A 15,517-nucleotide genomic window follows, 5' to 3' on the forward strand; every position below is an offset into this window, starting at 1 on the left:
GACCGTCTGTCCAGAAAAAAGCCCTTTTGAAGTCAGGGGGATGGTTCGGAAGGTCTTCAAAGATTTTTGTCTCTTTGGGATAGCTCGAAAGATAGTAAAAACCATCTCCTCCCCGAGCTCGGGAGGGATTACTCTTCAAACAAAAGAGGTATAAAATCTCTTGGGGTGAAGGTCCTATCCACCCCAGCTCGTGGAATAAGGACCTCAGGGCAGACAGCACCCTGTACGAGTTGGTGTTGAGTTGGAATGGAGCCAACCCAACGAAATCGGTGAAATCTCTGAAAAAGGACTTCAGGGGCAGCAAAGCTCCTGCCTTTAGGTGTTCCTGGCTCCAGGCCGCGTACTTCACACTGGAATCACGGCCCCCAGGAGCGAAGCAGCTCCGTTCATGCCTTGTCGGAGCTCGGCAGTTCAGTGTGTCCAACGAGCTAAGGCCATGAAGGGCCAGGATGTCAGTTATCTGGTCGGAGGTGGTAACCGAGCTCTGGTAGAACTCGGCTTCAAACATCTCCCTCCTAGGCTGCGAAGACGAAGGCTCCGCCATTAAGGAAAACTGAAGTTCCCCCGGATGGTATGCTACCGTGACTTTTAACGCGGGGTCGAGGGGAACTGGCCTAGGTCCGGGGTTCGGCTCCGGATAGATGGCTTCCCGAAGGACCCTTCTCTTCTTTTCGATGACCTCGTCAATCTGGCGGCGATAGTGGGCTCGAATGTCTTCTTGCTCGCGTGCGATCTCGTACTCTTTAATCCGACGCTGGTTCCGAACAAAGACCGATTCCGGGCTCGGAGATTTGGGCTCGTAAGGGATTGCTCGTAATGACCCCCACCGTCTTTCCAGATTCTGTGACATCTAACGAGAAAGAAAAAATGGTGAGGGCCATGCATGCAAGGATCACGAACTCGATAAGATAAGCTCGGATAACTAAGGGCAAGAAACTAAATATTAAGACCCTCACTAAAGAGTCAGAGCGCGTATTCCACAGGGAAGAAAAAGAACGTGGATGATTTTTTTGAAAATCCCGAAGTTCAAGGGAAAGAAAGGTGGCGGTTAGCCAGGAAAGGGCTTTTTCGGGTTTCGTGTAATTGTCAAGAATAAGGGTTTTTACCCGAAAACTTGGTGTACAAGAAACATAGCCTAAAATTTTCAAAACCCAGAAAGTTGAAACCACATTCAAACGTTGAATCTGAATATAAACCAGGGACGAACTTCCAGAGTGAAAATCCAGAAAGCCTAAAAACCTATCGGTTCAAACCCTCCTATCGCATCATGCTAATAACGTAAACTAACATACACAGCAAGCACAGCATAAAAGGAACAACAAAAATGGCGTACTTACACAGTAATGGGGAGTGCAGCGAAATCGTCGAGTGGAGAAGAGGTTGCAGGAAAGAACTCACTGACTCGTACAAACCAAGATTCTTTTGTTTCTTCGGCCTGGAAAACATGCAATGAGCATAAACTGTGGTAAGAGGTTTAGGGAGTGTTTCTTTTTTCTGGTCTGTGATGAGAAAATGTGAAGAAGACGAAGAGGGAGTCTTGCATAAATAGGTGGGAAAACTGAATTAATCAGGAGCGTTGATTGAAATCCTCAACAGATCGAATGGAGGGGAGTCGATGATAAGATAGCGCCGAAAAGCTGTCAGACGAACGATCGTGGGCATGTTCCCAAGGTACTCAAGTACCTAAAGTGAGCAATACCCATCTGGCACGTGTCCATTTTTAAGAGTGTGACGGTATGGTTCCCGAAAAGAGTAGTTCAAAAGTTTCTTTCTCTTAGGATTCGAACAAATACTTTTGAGGGGGCAAAATGTTATACCCAGATTTCGAGCCGTAGCAAATATGACCTCGAAAGCTGAGTTCACATTAAATGGTCTCGTGAGGGTTAGGGTATGCTCTACGATTGTAAATCGGAGCCTGCAAAGTATGGTACAGACCTCGAATATGGTGACCTCGAAATGATCTCGATCTCGAAGGATAGCTCTGTGAGCCCCTCATCTTCAGAAACAACTTCGGAGCAGGGATCTCGAGCTCGATATGCCATCTCGAAAGAAATGTCAGCTCGGGAAGTGTCAGTGGCTCGCACAATGACGTGAAGCCTTGGAGATACGCAATGACTACCTTGAATATCTACAAGTGTTGTGGATATGGGATATGATCCTCATTTATTGATGTAAATCCCCAAAAATCGTGGGATATTATTTAGTCAGTTATGCGTTTCCTGATCTTTGGGGAACGTTTCCTTCTATATCTGATTATTGGCATTTAAGGCCATTTATTTTTATTCACAAAAGAGTAACTACCCAAAATATGTGGGATAGTATTCTGCATCCTTCTCTATAAATAGAGAAGTGATGCACCATTGTAAAGGACCGAATTTCTGATTCTTGAGAGAAAACTCTGGAGAATTCATGCTAAAGGATTGTTCAGAGATAATCTTGAGATTAATAACAGAGACTCGTGGACTAGGCAGATTTAACTGCTGAACCACGTAAAAGCCGCGTGTCTGATTCGTTTGTTTGTTTTAGCCATTGTCTTTAATTGTTTACGTGCTCTCTTCTTTTATCTGTTGGCGAAAAACGGCGTCAACATATATCTATACTATATATATAAGCCGTGATCTTCAATATAGTAAGAATATTCTCTATAGTAAGAATATTCTTTATTTTTTTTGTCTTCTTCTACTAAATTTTAAAACCCATTCCTATCCATATATATAACAGGTTCAATATATATATATATATATTTAAAGTAAATTCTATTTTCTTGTTCTTATTCTTCTGCTCTTGTCTGCCGCCTCCAACGGTTTTTAAAAGCCCATCTTCTTCTACAGAATTTTAAAAGCTATTCCCATTCATATATATATTTATATATATATATAACAGGTTTAACATATATGCCGTGATGTTCAAATATAGCATAGAATATTCTTTAATGAATGAATATTCCATGTATTTATTTAAATAGAAAAATATAATAATTATATATGGTTTATTGTTATATTGTTTTAAAATAATTACAATATGGTTTGTTGCTTTATTGTTTTTTTAAAAAATATAACTATTATATATAGTTTGTTGCTTTATTGTTTTAAAATAATTACAATTTGGTTTATTGCTTTATTATTTTAAAATAATTACAAAATAATATGAATGTGAATTATATGTTTCAAAATAATTTAATTAGTTGCTTTAATAATAATTATATACTTTATTTTTATTTATTTAATATATTTATTTATATTATTTAAATTTCTACAAAATTGAACATATAAACATATATTTTTCTTATTTCATAATATGTATGTATATAGTTATATATTTGTTATAATAAATTATGAAGGTATTCGTTTTTTAAAATATTAAAGTAAATGAAAAGGTGTCAAGCATGCACACTTACACTTTACTTATTAATATTTTGAATACAACAAATTTTTTACAAGTAGAAATGGAAAGATGTCTCTAATATATAGAAACGGTGATAATTAAATAAGTTAGGAATATTTTTTAATAGTAGAAAGATTCCTTATAATTTTTTGTTATTTTACATCCCTTATTATAACTTTATCATTTAACGTTTGCTTGTTTATTTGGCTGAATCTAATCAATGTAATGTTTTTATAGATTTAAGTATTTATATCTTTTTTTTAAATACAAATTTATGTGTCTATTTTTTTAAAATTCTAATATTCTACTTGTTATATATGTTAGAGCTGTAAATACAGGCTGGGCTTTTGATCACGGCACGAAACCGGCACGAGCACGACACGGCACGAAAAAATATGGGCTTGGGCCAGGCACGACACGAAAAAATATGGGCTCGGGCCAGGCACGGGCACGACACGGGCTTAGCACGGCACGGCACGACAAGCCCGAAGGCACGACACGAAAGCACGACACGTAAGCACGAATATAAAAAGCCCAAAAGCACGGCACACAAAAAGCCCGAATTAAACTCAAATAAATAAACAAATTATTATTATATCATCATTTTTTTATAGTATGTGTTGACTGCGTTTTTAGCCAACGACGTAAGCACGTCAATAACGACAAGCCTTCAAGAGAAATCAAAACGACAACAAACGGTATAAACAAGAAAAGTAAAGAACACAAGAGATTTTTATAGTGGTTCAGCCCCGATTGTCGGTAATAGCCTAATCCACTTAGAGTTGTGATTTATAAATCTATACTCAAGATCAGATGGACTATGCCAACTGAGTTTCTTCAGTATAAATTGTGAAAATACAAGAATTCTCTCTAATTTCAGCACTTTCTCTCTATAGAATAGACAGACCCAATTTTATCTCTCTAGAAAGAAGAAGCAGAAGGAAGCCTCTCTCTCATCCCATAAACTCTCTATTTATAGGCTTGGGATCCTCAACTGATATCCCTTATGATAGGGATATTTTATTATATTTATTACATTTAAACATTCAAAATTCGAAATGTAACAAACCCCCCATTTGTGGGAAGAATGAGAGATTCCCGCGTATGTTGTTGGAGTTGTGTCTAACTTAGTCTCCTCTAGCTAGTTGGTCCACCTCCTACCCACTACCCATGCAAGTGCTGGTTGAACATGCATGGTGGTAGGATATGCATGGTGGTAGGACATATTTTTGGTGGGTTGAACGTGCATGGTGGTAGGACATGCACTTCTCTCCTCTAACATGACACTCTCCTCTAGCATGCCATGTTCCTCCTTGAACCAATCTCCTTGCTTCTCCTCGGACCAAGGTGGTCCGAGGCAACTTCCTTGGCACCCCACCTTGGACAACATTGAGGCAACCTCACCTTGGACAACATTGAGGCAACTTCCTTTAGCATCCCCCAAACATGTCCGATCGAACATTGTATAGCTCTCCTTATCAAAATCTAAGTCTCATTCGTCTTGCAGAGACTCCTCCTCCTTAGCTACTTACCTTGGACACGTTCGAGCCAACACTTAGGAAATCTTGGGAGGCTTGCCTCCTACATACCCTTGGGGTCTCTTAGGACCACATCCTCCTTGGGGTCTCCTAAGACCACATCCTCCTTGGGGTCTCCTAGGACCACTCCCCTTAGCTCTTCTAGAATGCATTCTCCATTTTTTGGGTATAACAGTATGTAAAAATATCATACTATTTTTATAGATTTTATTTCTTAAACTTTTTCTTGATAAAGTTTTTAATGAGGCAATGTTTATTTTATTTTTATTTTTAAATTTGGAATTTTTATTGTGTTAATTAAGTAAATATACATATATATATATGTAAAAAGTAAAACAAGAAAAAAAGTAAAACATGTAAAAAAAAGTTGGCTCAAATTAAGCCCAGATTTTGGCTGACTTGAGGCCCATTTTTGGGCACGAAAAAAGGCCATTTTAAAAAATGGGCTGCCCACTTTAAAAATATGGGCTGGCACGATCTGGGCCCGGTCCGGCCCAGCACGTGGCCCGTGAAGGCCGTGCTTGTGGGTCGTGCTGGGCATATATATTTTTATGCAGGCTGGCCCGGCTCGGCCCACTTTCTTACACGGGCTGGCCCGGCCCGGCCCGAATTTACCAGAGGCACGAAAAATGTGGGTCGGGCCGGGCCGGGCGGCCCACATTTACAGCTCTAATATATGTGTCACGTATTTCTCTTTTTCTTTTATCCATTCAGTCTTTCCATTATATAAAAAAAAAAAACTTTTATATAAATATTATTATATGATTTTTTTTTAAATATTATTAAATGAAAAATGTGCACAATTGTAACGCCCTGGCTACCCCAGAACAGTTACGGTGAACGGTGGACCGGAAATTTGACTCATTTCTTGAGTCCTTTGGTAAAAAACGTGCTCTAAGTGTGATTAACAGGTTAAGGTACAAAACCAATAAAAAGGAAATGGAGATTTTATTACAAACTGCTCTGCAGAGCTAAACAAAACATTTACAAGTGGTTCTCAGTACAAAATGGTCATTATAGTTTCAAATTTACAATCCCGCCGACCTACGCGGCAAAAATAGGGTAAACCCCCTTGTTCCTCTGAGAACACCATGACCGTGGCGGTCAAGCGGCCGCATATGTACACACCACCACATCAGCTCTCCACTCAAGGCTAGGTGAGCTTTTCTTTCCCTTTACCTGCACCACATAGCACCCATGAGCCAAGGTCCAGCAAGAAAACATAACACTTTTCAATAACATTATCAAATGATTATCATTATAATCATACTAAACATAAAGCTTTCAACAAGAAAATGAACATCACATGATTTTAGCGGGAGAGTGGCTGTTAAGTAAGCCACTAGCCTCCAAGCTCTCTTTTCTAGCGGGAGAGTGGCTGTTAGGTAAGCCACTAGCCTCCAAGCTCTGTTTGTTCATCGACCCTCAGGGTCGGTCAGGCATTAATGCTCCTTGAGTCATTCAATGCTAATGGTCGATTAGATCTAATCTCCATTGGCTTGCGTGAACCACGCTAAGTCCATCCTTGACTAATAAGTCAGCGCTAAGTGACCAGTGTCCAGTATCACCGCCGAACTTGACTAATAAGTCACAGCTTCACAGCTGACACTAACACCTTTGCCAATTCTGACTGACAAGTCAGTGCAACGTGACCAGTGCCCAGTACCACTGCCGAACCTGACTAATCAGTCACAGCTGCACAGTTGATACTAGCACCTTTGCCAAACCTGACTAATTAGTCAGTGCTATGCACAAGCGAACAACATACGCTAAGCATCCATATTCAATCCGTGTCCATATTACACAATGAACATGCCTTACAAATATCCATGCATGTCACACTTTGGGTGCAGTTTTCTTACCTCCGGTTCGACCAAGAACAAATAAAAGAGTGACCCTGGGAACGATCGACTTTTTGGTCCTTTAGCGGTTACCTGGTCATAACCAAATTATGGGATTCCATCAATAAAATGAATAATAAAAGGTTCCCAAACCAAAACCTAACCTCCGGGACCTCAAACACTACTCAACCGGGTAGTAGGTTCAATCCCGAGGCCTTAGACTTGAATCCCCATGCTTAAAAGCTCACTTTGCCCAAAAATGTCTTAAGGGCCGCGACCCTCCTTGGCCATGCCGCGGCCCGCCCCTCAGATAGAGGCGCCTAAACCCAGCAGCCCCCAAGGGCCGCGGCTCACCCCTGCCATGCCGCGGCGCAACACCCAGTTCAGCCAAAAACCCTGTTTTTCTTCCTCTACGATTTCACTTAGAACCAACCCTTCAAACCCAACTTAAACACCACCCAAACCTCTTTCAAACACCCATTTAAACCTCCAAACATCACCCATAGCTATCCCTCATCATAACCCAAGTAAAACATCCCAAGAACTCCCCTTAATTCCAACTTTCCACACCTAAATTAAGAGCTGAAATCCATGAACGAAAAACAGAGCAAAACCAGTAAAACAATGGATAAAACTCACCTCAAACCTAGAATAGAACCCTCTCCAATGGCTGAACCAAGTCTATAGCTTAAGCCCCTTGATTTCCTAGCTTAGTTCCACCCCTTGAGCTCAAAATCTCCAAAGAGGAAGCAAAGAAAATGAAGAGAAGGGAAGGTACGGGAAGGATGAAGCAAACTCTGTTTTGGGTTCTGTTTTACAGCCTTCCATACATCATATATATCCATATACCAAAAGACCATTATACCCCTAGGCATAATAAAGCTTCTAGAACCACTCAAGGTCAATTTTGACATTTTCCACCTACACCGTTAATCATAATTAACGCTTCCCAATTCCCGCTAATCTCAATATTCTCAAACTCCAATATTTCACCTCCCGTTACCCTTTAATACCCGATAACACTCTAAACATTAAAAGCACCCCGAGACTCACCCCGAGCCCCGAGCTTAAGCCCGTTATGACCAAACCGATATTTAACATTCCTTGATCGTCTCATGCCAATTAGCTCGAACAAACCCACATTATAATGTGGTCTCAAATTATATCACCAACATGTGAATAAATAATTCAATTTACCCTCAACGGGCCAAATTACCATCACACCCCTGTGGATAAAAATATGGACTCATATGCATGCATTTCACATCATATCATAATATAATCAACATATACATGCATTTAATCAATTAATAACATAATTAAGCAAGTACGGCCCTCCCGGCCTACTGTTCACGCCGTTAAATACATCGGAGAATTCGGGGCATTACAACTATCCCCTCCTTACTGAAATTTCGTCCCCAAAATTTACCTGAACAGCTCGGGATACTGACTCTGCATATCTGACTCCAGCTCCTAGGTCGCCTCCTCGACCTTGCTGTTCCTCCACAATACCTTAACCAAAGGTATTGTCTTATTCCTGAGGACCTTGTCCTTTCTGTCAAGTATCTGAACTGGCTGCTCCTCAAAGGAGAGATCTGGCTCAAGCTCCAGATCTTCATAACTCAGAATATGGCCCACATCAGACACATATCTCCGAAGAGCTGATACATGAAACACATTATGCACGGCAGGCAACGCTGGAGGCAAAGCCAATCTGTAAGCCACTTGACCAATCCTCTCCAGGATCTCAAATGGACCTACAAATCTAGGACTCAGCTTGCCTTTCTTCCCAAACCTTCTCACCCCTTTCCATGGTGAGACTCTGAGGAAAACATAGTCTCCTACCTGGAACTCCACGTTCCTGCGCTTGGGATCATCATAGCTCTTCTGTCTACTCTGAGAAGCAAGCATTCTAGCTCTAATCTTCTCTATAGCCTCACTGGTCCTTTGAACTGCATCAGGACCTAAGTACCTCCTTTCTCCTATCTCATCCCAATGGATGAGAGATCTGCACTTCCTACCATATAGCATCTCATAAGGTGCTACTCCAATGGTAGACTGGTAACTGTTGTTGTAGGAGAATTCTATCAAAGGCAGGTACTTACTCCAAGAACCTCCGAAATCCAGTACGCATGCTCTCAGCATGTCCTCCAAAATCTGAATCGTCCTCTCAGATTGCCCATCTATTTGAGGATGATAAGCTGTACTGAACTTCAATTTTGTCCCCATGGCTTTCTGCAAACTCCCCCAAAACTTGGAAGTAAAAGTGAGGTCCCGATCTGACACGATCGATCTAGGTGCACCATGGAGCCGCACGATCTCTCTCACATAGAGATCTGCATACTGATCAACTGTATAAGTGGTCCTCACTGGCAAGAAGTGAGCTGACTTGGTATAGCGATCCATTATCACCCAAACAGAATCATGCTGACCAGTAGTCCTGGGCAAGCCCATCACAAAATCCATCGTGATGTCTTCCCACTTCCACTCAGGAATATCCAGAGGCTGCAGTGACCCTGCCGGCCTCTGATGCTCAGCCTTGACTTGCTGACATGTCAAGCACTTAGCCACATACTCTACTACATCTCTCTTCATCCCCGACCACCAATATAACGATCTCACATTCTGGTACATCTTCGTGGTGCGTGGATGTAAAGAGTAAGGTGTAGTATGAGATTCATCCAGAATCTCTCGCCTCATTGCAGTGTCTAACGGAACACATATCCGCCATTTGTATCTCAACAAGTCTACCTTAGACACTGTATAATCCCTGGATGCTCCAGCCAGAACATCCTCTCTAATCCTGATCAGCTGTGGATCACTCAGCTGACCCTCTTTGATCCTCTCTAACAGTGTAGACTGTAGCGTAATGTTAGCCAACTGGCCCACCAGCAACTCTATACCAGCTCTGGTCATATCATCTACTAACTCTCTGGCTATCAGCCTCATACCATGAATCTGCCCCGGACCCTTTCGACTCAAAGCATCAGCTACCACGTTGGCTTTTCCTGGATGATACAAAATCTCACAATCATAGTCCTTCACTAACTCCAGCCAACGCCTTTGCCTCATATTCAGGTCTTTCTGGGTGAAGAAATATTTCAGGCTCTTGTGGTCTGTATAGATCTCACATTTCTCTCCATAGAGATAATGCCTCCATATCTTTAAAGCAAAAACCACCGCTGCCAACTCCAGATCATGAGTAGGATACCTCTTTTCATACTCCTTCAGCTGACGAGAAGCATAGGCAATAACCCTCTCTGATTGCATCAAAACACAGCCCAAACCCTGATGAGAAGCGTCACAGTAAATCAAAAACTTCTCCTGGTCTGTAGGAAGACTCAGAATCGGAGCTGTAATCAATCTCTGCTTCAGTTCCTGGAAGCTGTTCTCACACTTATCTGACCACACAAATCTCTGGCTCTTGCGTGTCAGCTCAGTCAAAGCACTAGCAATCTTTGAGAACCCTTCCACGAACCGTCTGTAATAACCTGCCAATCCAAGGAAACTTCTAACCTCAGAAGCATTCTTTGGCCTTGGCCAATCTCTGACCGCTTCGATCTTTGCTGGATCTACCTTAATCCCCTCCTTACTGACAATGTGTCCAAGAAAGGATACCTGAGACAACTAGAACTCACACTTCTTAAACTTAGCAAACAATCTGTGTTCTCTTAGTCTCTGCAGAACCAACCTCAGATGCTGCTCATGTTCCAACTCAGTCTGAGAATACACCAGAATATCATCGATGAAGACGATCACAAACTGGTCTAAGTAATCCTTGAACACTCTGTTCATCATATCCATGAAAGCGGCAGGAGCATTAGTCAACCCAAATGACATAACCAGAAACTCATAATGCCCATACCTGGTACGAAAAGCAGTCTTCGGTATATCTCCCTCCTTGACCCTCAACTGATGATAACCAAAACGAAAGTCGATCTTAGAGAATACCTTCATACTCTGCAACTGATCGAACAGATCATCTATCCTTGGCAAAGGATATCGGTTCTTAATTGTCAACTTATTTAGTTCCCTGTAATCTATACACATTCTCAGAGAACCATCTTTCTTCTTTACAAACAGAACTGGCGCACCCCAGGGTGAGAAACTAGGTCTAATGAAACCCATATCTAGCAGCTCTTGCAATTGCACCTTTAACTCTTTCAACTCAGCTGGGGCCATTCTGTACGGTGCTCTAGACACTGGCTCCGTCCCTGGTGCCAGTTCTATAACGAACTCAATCTCTCTGTGTGGTGGCAACCCTGGCAAATCCTCTGGAAACACATCCAGAAACTCACATACAAGTCTAGTATCCTCTGGTCTCACTGGCACGACCTGAGTGGTATCAACCACACTGGCTAAGAATCCAATGCATCCTCTCTGCAAAAGATCTCTGGCCCTCAACACAGAAATCATAGGAACACGGGGTCCATGCACAGTACCAACGAATACAAAAGGATCCTCACCTTCAGGCTCAAAGGTGACCATCTTCCTTCTGCAGTCAATAGTTGCCCCATACTTTGCCAACCAATCCATACCCAGTATCATATCAAAGTCAGTCATAACTAACTCTATCAAATCCACTGACAACTCTCTGCCCTCTACTGTCACTGGCAAAGATCTGACCCATCTCCTGGATACCACTATCTCCCCAGTGGGTAACAAAGTACCAAACCCCACAGCATAGAAATCACAAGGTCTACACAACCTATCAATAATGCTACTAGCAACAAAGGAATGTGTAGCACCAGAATCAATTAACACATGATAAGGGGTTCCTGCACTAAGAAGCTGACCTGTAACAACTGAGGGAGAAGCCTCAGCTTCTGCTTGAGTCAACGTGAACACTCGAGCTGGGGCCGAGCTGTCCACCTTTCTGGGTTCCTCTTTCCCTATCTGAGGGCAATCTTTCTTAAGGTGACCCACTACTCCACACAAAAAGCAGGCCTTTGCCCTACACTCTCCCAAATGGCGCCTCTTGCACCTAGGGCATTCAGGACGAGCCTTCCAGGCTTCACTGCTCCCAGGATGACCCATTGTAATACCACGAGGTCTCTTGTCAGAACCTGGAACTGGGAAGGTGTCAGGAACCTTCCTCTTCTGATCACTGGGGCCAACACCCCTACCAGAACCAACAAATGGAGGACCTGGCCTCCTGAAATCCCTTCTGGCTGCATTGTCACGCCAGATCTTAATCTCTGCACTCTCAGCTGTGAGTGCCTTCTCCACCACCTGTGCATAAGTAGTGACTCATGCCACAGTGGTGATGCGAACGTCACGAGCTGACCTGGGCTGTAGCCCCTGGAGGAATCTCTCTCACCTGGTCCCGTCAGTGGGCACCAGCTCTTTGGCAAACTTTGCCAAACGGTCAAACCTTAAGGCATACTCAGTAACTGATAAGCTTCCCTGAAGTAGCCTCATAAACTCATCGGCCTTCGCCGCTCTTATAGCATCGTTATAGTACTTCTCATTAAACAAGGTCTGGAATTCCTCCCAGCTCAGGAGATTAACATCTTTGGTCTGACCAACCACTTCCCACCATATCCGGGCATCTTCCCGAAACATATAGGCAGCACAGGCCACCCTCTCACTACCCACTACCTTTATAAATTCAAGGATAGTGTTAAGCATGCTCATCCATTGTTCAGCTTTAATAGGATCAGCGCTGCCTTCAAAAACAGGAGGTTATTGTTTCCTGAACCGCTCATAAAGAGGTTCCAATATGTTTTCAACCCCAGACTGCTGCCCAATAACTGGCACTGACACAGAAGGTGCCTCTGACACATTAACCACTGCAGGCACTTGTTGCTGCCTCAGGAGACGAAGCTCCTCTCCCTGTTTCAACACTATAGCCTGCAAATCACTAAACAACTGCTGCCAGTTTGCAGGTGCTGGCTGTGGAATCTGGGAATGGTCATTCTCTTGACCCTGGCTATTGTCATTATTCTGCCCCTGACCACTCTGGCCAACTGTAGTGTCTGTCTGTTCTGGGTTCATTCTGTCACTGATACCTTACTGAAACAATAATAACCAATACGGCCAGTCAGATAGTAATAACTAAACCTCTTGCCGCCTCACGGTCCAAGAACAAGCAGACAATTATCATATTCCACAGTCATTCAATATGCACAAACAGATACATGTTTATGGCACTCAGCACTCAGCATGTATCATATAACAGTTCATGATATCTCACACATACAGGTAAAGCATTTGCACCACATTTAGGCATTTATGCACATAACTACATAAAGAGTTACCAAACCGAGAGTCGAGCTTGACTTCAGTGATGTGTGTACATGCCCAGCCAGTATACAGGAACCTTAACCTTGGCATTGCTCTGATACCAAGTTGTAACGCCCTGGCTACCCCAGAACAGTTACGGTGAACGGTGGACCGGAAATTTGACTCATTGCCTGAGTCCTTTGGTCAAAAACGTGCTCTAAGTGTGATTAACAGGTTAAGGTACAAAACCAATAAAACAGAAATGGAGATTTTATTACAAACTGCTCTGCAGAGCTAAACAAAACATTTACAAGTGGTTCTCAGTACAAAATGGCCATTACAGTTTCAAATTTACAATCCCGCCGACCTAAGCGGTAAAAATAGGGTAAACCCCCTAGTTCCTCTGAGAACACCATGACCGTGGCGGTCAAGCGGCCGCATATGTACACACCACCACATCAGCTCTCCACTCAAGGCTAGGTGAGCTTTTCTTTCCCTTTACCTGCACCACATAGCACCCATGAGCCAAGGCCCAGCAAGAAAACATAACACTTTTCAATAACATTATCAAATGATTATCATTATAATCATACTAAACATAAAGCTTTCAACAAGAAAATGAACATCACATGATTTTAGCGGGAGAGTGGCTGTTAAGTAAGCCACTAGCCTCCAAGCTCTCTTTTCTAGCGGGAGAGTGGCTGTTAGGTAAGCCACTAGCCTCCAAGCTCTGTTTGTTCATCGACCCTCAGGGTCGGTCAGGCATTAATGCTCCTTGAGTCATTCAATGCTAATGGTCGATTAGATCTAATCTCCGTTGGCTTGCGTGAACCACGCTAAGTCCATCCTTGACTAATAAGTCAGCGCTAAGTGACCAGTGTCCAGTATCACCGCCGAACTTGACTAATAAGTCACAGCTTCACAGCTGACACTAACACCTTTGCCAATTCTGACTGACAAGTCAGTGCAACGTGACCAGTGCCCAGTACCACTGCCGAACCTGACTAATCAGTCACAGCTGCACAGTTGATACTAGCACCTTTGCCAAACCTGACTAATTAGTCAGTGCTATGCACAAGAGAACAACATACGCTAAGCATCCATATTCAATCCGTGTCCATATTACACAATCAACATGCCTTACAAATATCCATGCATGTCACACTTTGGGTGCAGTTTTCTTACCTCCGGTTCGAGCAAGAACAAATAAAAGAGTGACCCTGAGAACGATCGACTTTTTGGTCCTTTAGCGGTTACCTGGTCATAACCAAATTATGGGATTCCATCAATAAAATGAATAATAAAAGGTTCCCAAACCAAAACCTAACCTCCGGGACCTCAAACACTACTCAACCGGGTAGTAGGTTCAATCCCGAGGCCTTAGACTTGAATCCCCATGCTTAAAAGGTCACTTTGCCCAAAAATGTCTTAAGGGCTGCGGCCCTCCTTGGCCATGCCGCGGCCCGCCCCTCAGACAGAGGCGCCTAAACCCAGCAGCCCCCAAGGGCCACGGCTCACCCCTGCCATGCCGCGGCGCAACACCTAGTTCAGCCAAAAACCCTGTTTTTCTTCCTCTACGATTTCACTTAGAACCAACCCTTCAAACCCAACTTAAACACCACCCAAACCTCTTTCAAACACCCATTTAAACCTCCAAACATCACCCATAGCTATCCCTCATCATAACCCAAGTAAAACATCCCAAGAACTCCCCTTAATTCCAACTTTCCACACCTAAATTAAGAGCTGAAATCCATGAACGAAAACAGAGCAAAACCAGTAAAACAATGGATAAAACTCACCTCAAACCTGGAATAGAACCCTCTCCAATGGCTGAACCAAGTCTATAGCTTAAGCCCCTTGATTTCCTAGCTTAGTTCCACCCCTTGAGCTCAAAATCTCCAAAGAGGAAGCAAAGAAAATGAAGAGAAGGGAAGGTACGGGAAGGATGAAGCAAACTCTGTTTTGGGTTCTGTTTTACAGCCTTCCATACATCATATATATCCATATACCAAAAGACCATTATACCCCTAGGCATAATAAAGCTTCTAGAACCACTCAAGGTCAATTTTGACATTTTCCACCTACACCGTTAATCATAATTAACGCTTCCCAATTCCCGCTAATCTCAATATTCTCAAACTCCAGTATTTCACCTCCCGTTACCCTTTAATACCCGGTAACACTCTAAACATTAAAAGCACCCCGAGACTCACCCCGAGCCCCGAGCTTAAGCCCGTTATGACCAAACCGATATTTAACATTCCTTGATCGTCTCATGCCAATTAGCTCGAACAAACCCACATTATAATGTGGTCTCAAATTATATCACCAACATGTGAATAAATAATTCAATTTACCCTCAACGGGCCAAATTACCATCACACCCCTGTGGATAAAAATATGGACTCATATGCATGCATTTCACATCATATCATAATATAATCAACATATACATGCATTTAATCAATTAATAACATAATTAAGCAAGTACGGCCCTCCTGGCCTACTGTTCACGCCATTAAATAC

Source organism: Humulus lupulus, chromosome 4 (genome assembly GCF_963169125.1).
Source record: "Humulus lupulus chromosome 4, drHumLupu1.1, whole genome shotgun sequence".
In the NCBI taxonomy this organism is placed as follows: domain Eukaryota; kingdom Viridiplantae; phylum Streptophyta; class Magnoliopsida; order Rosales; family Cannabaceae; genus Humulus; species Humulus lupulus.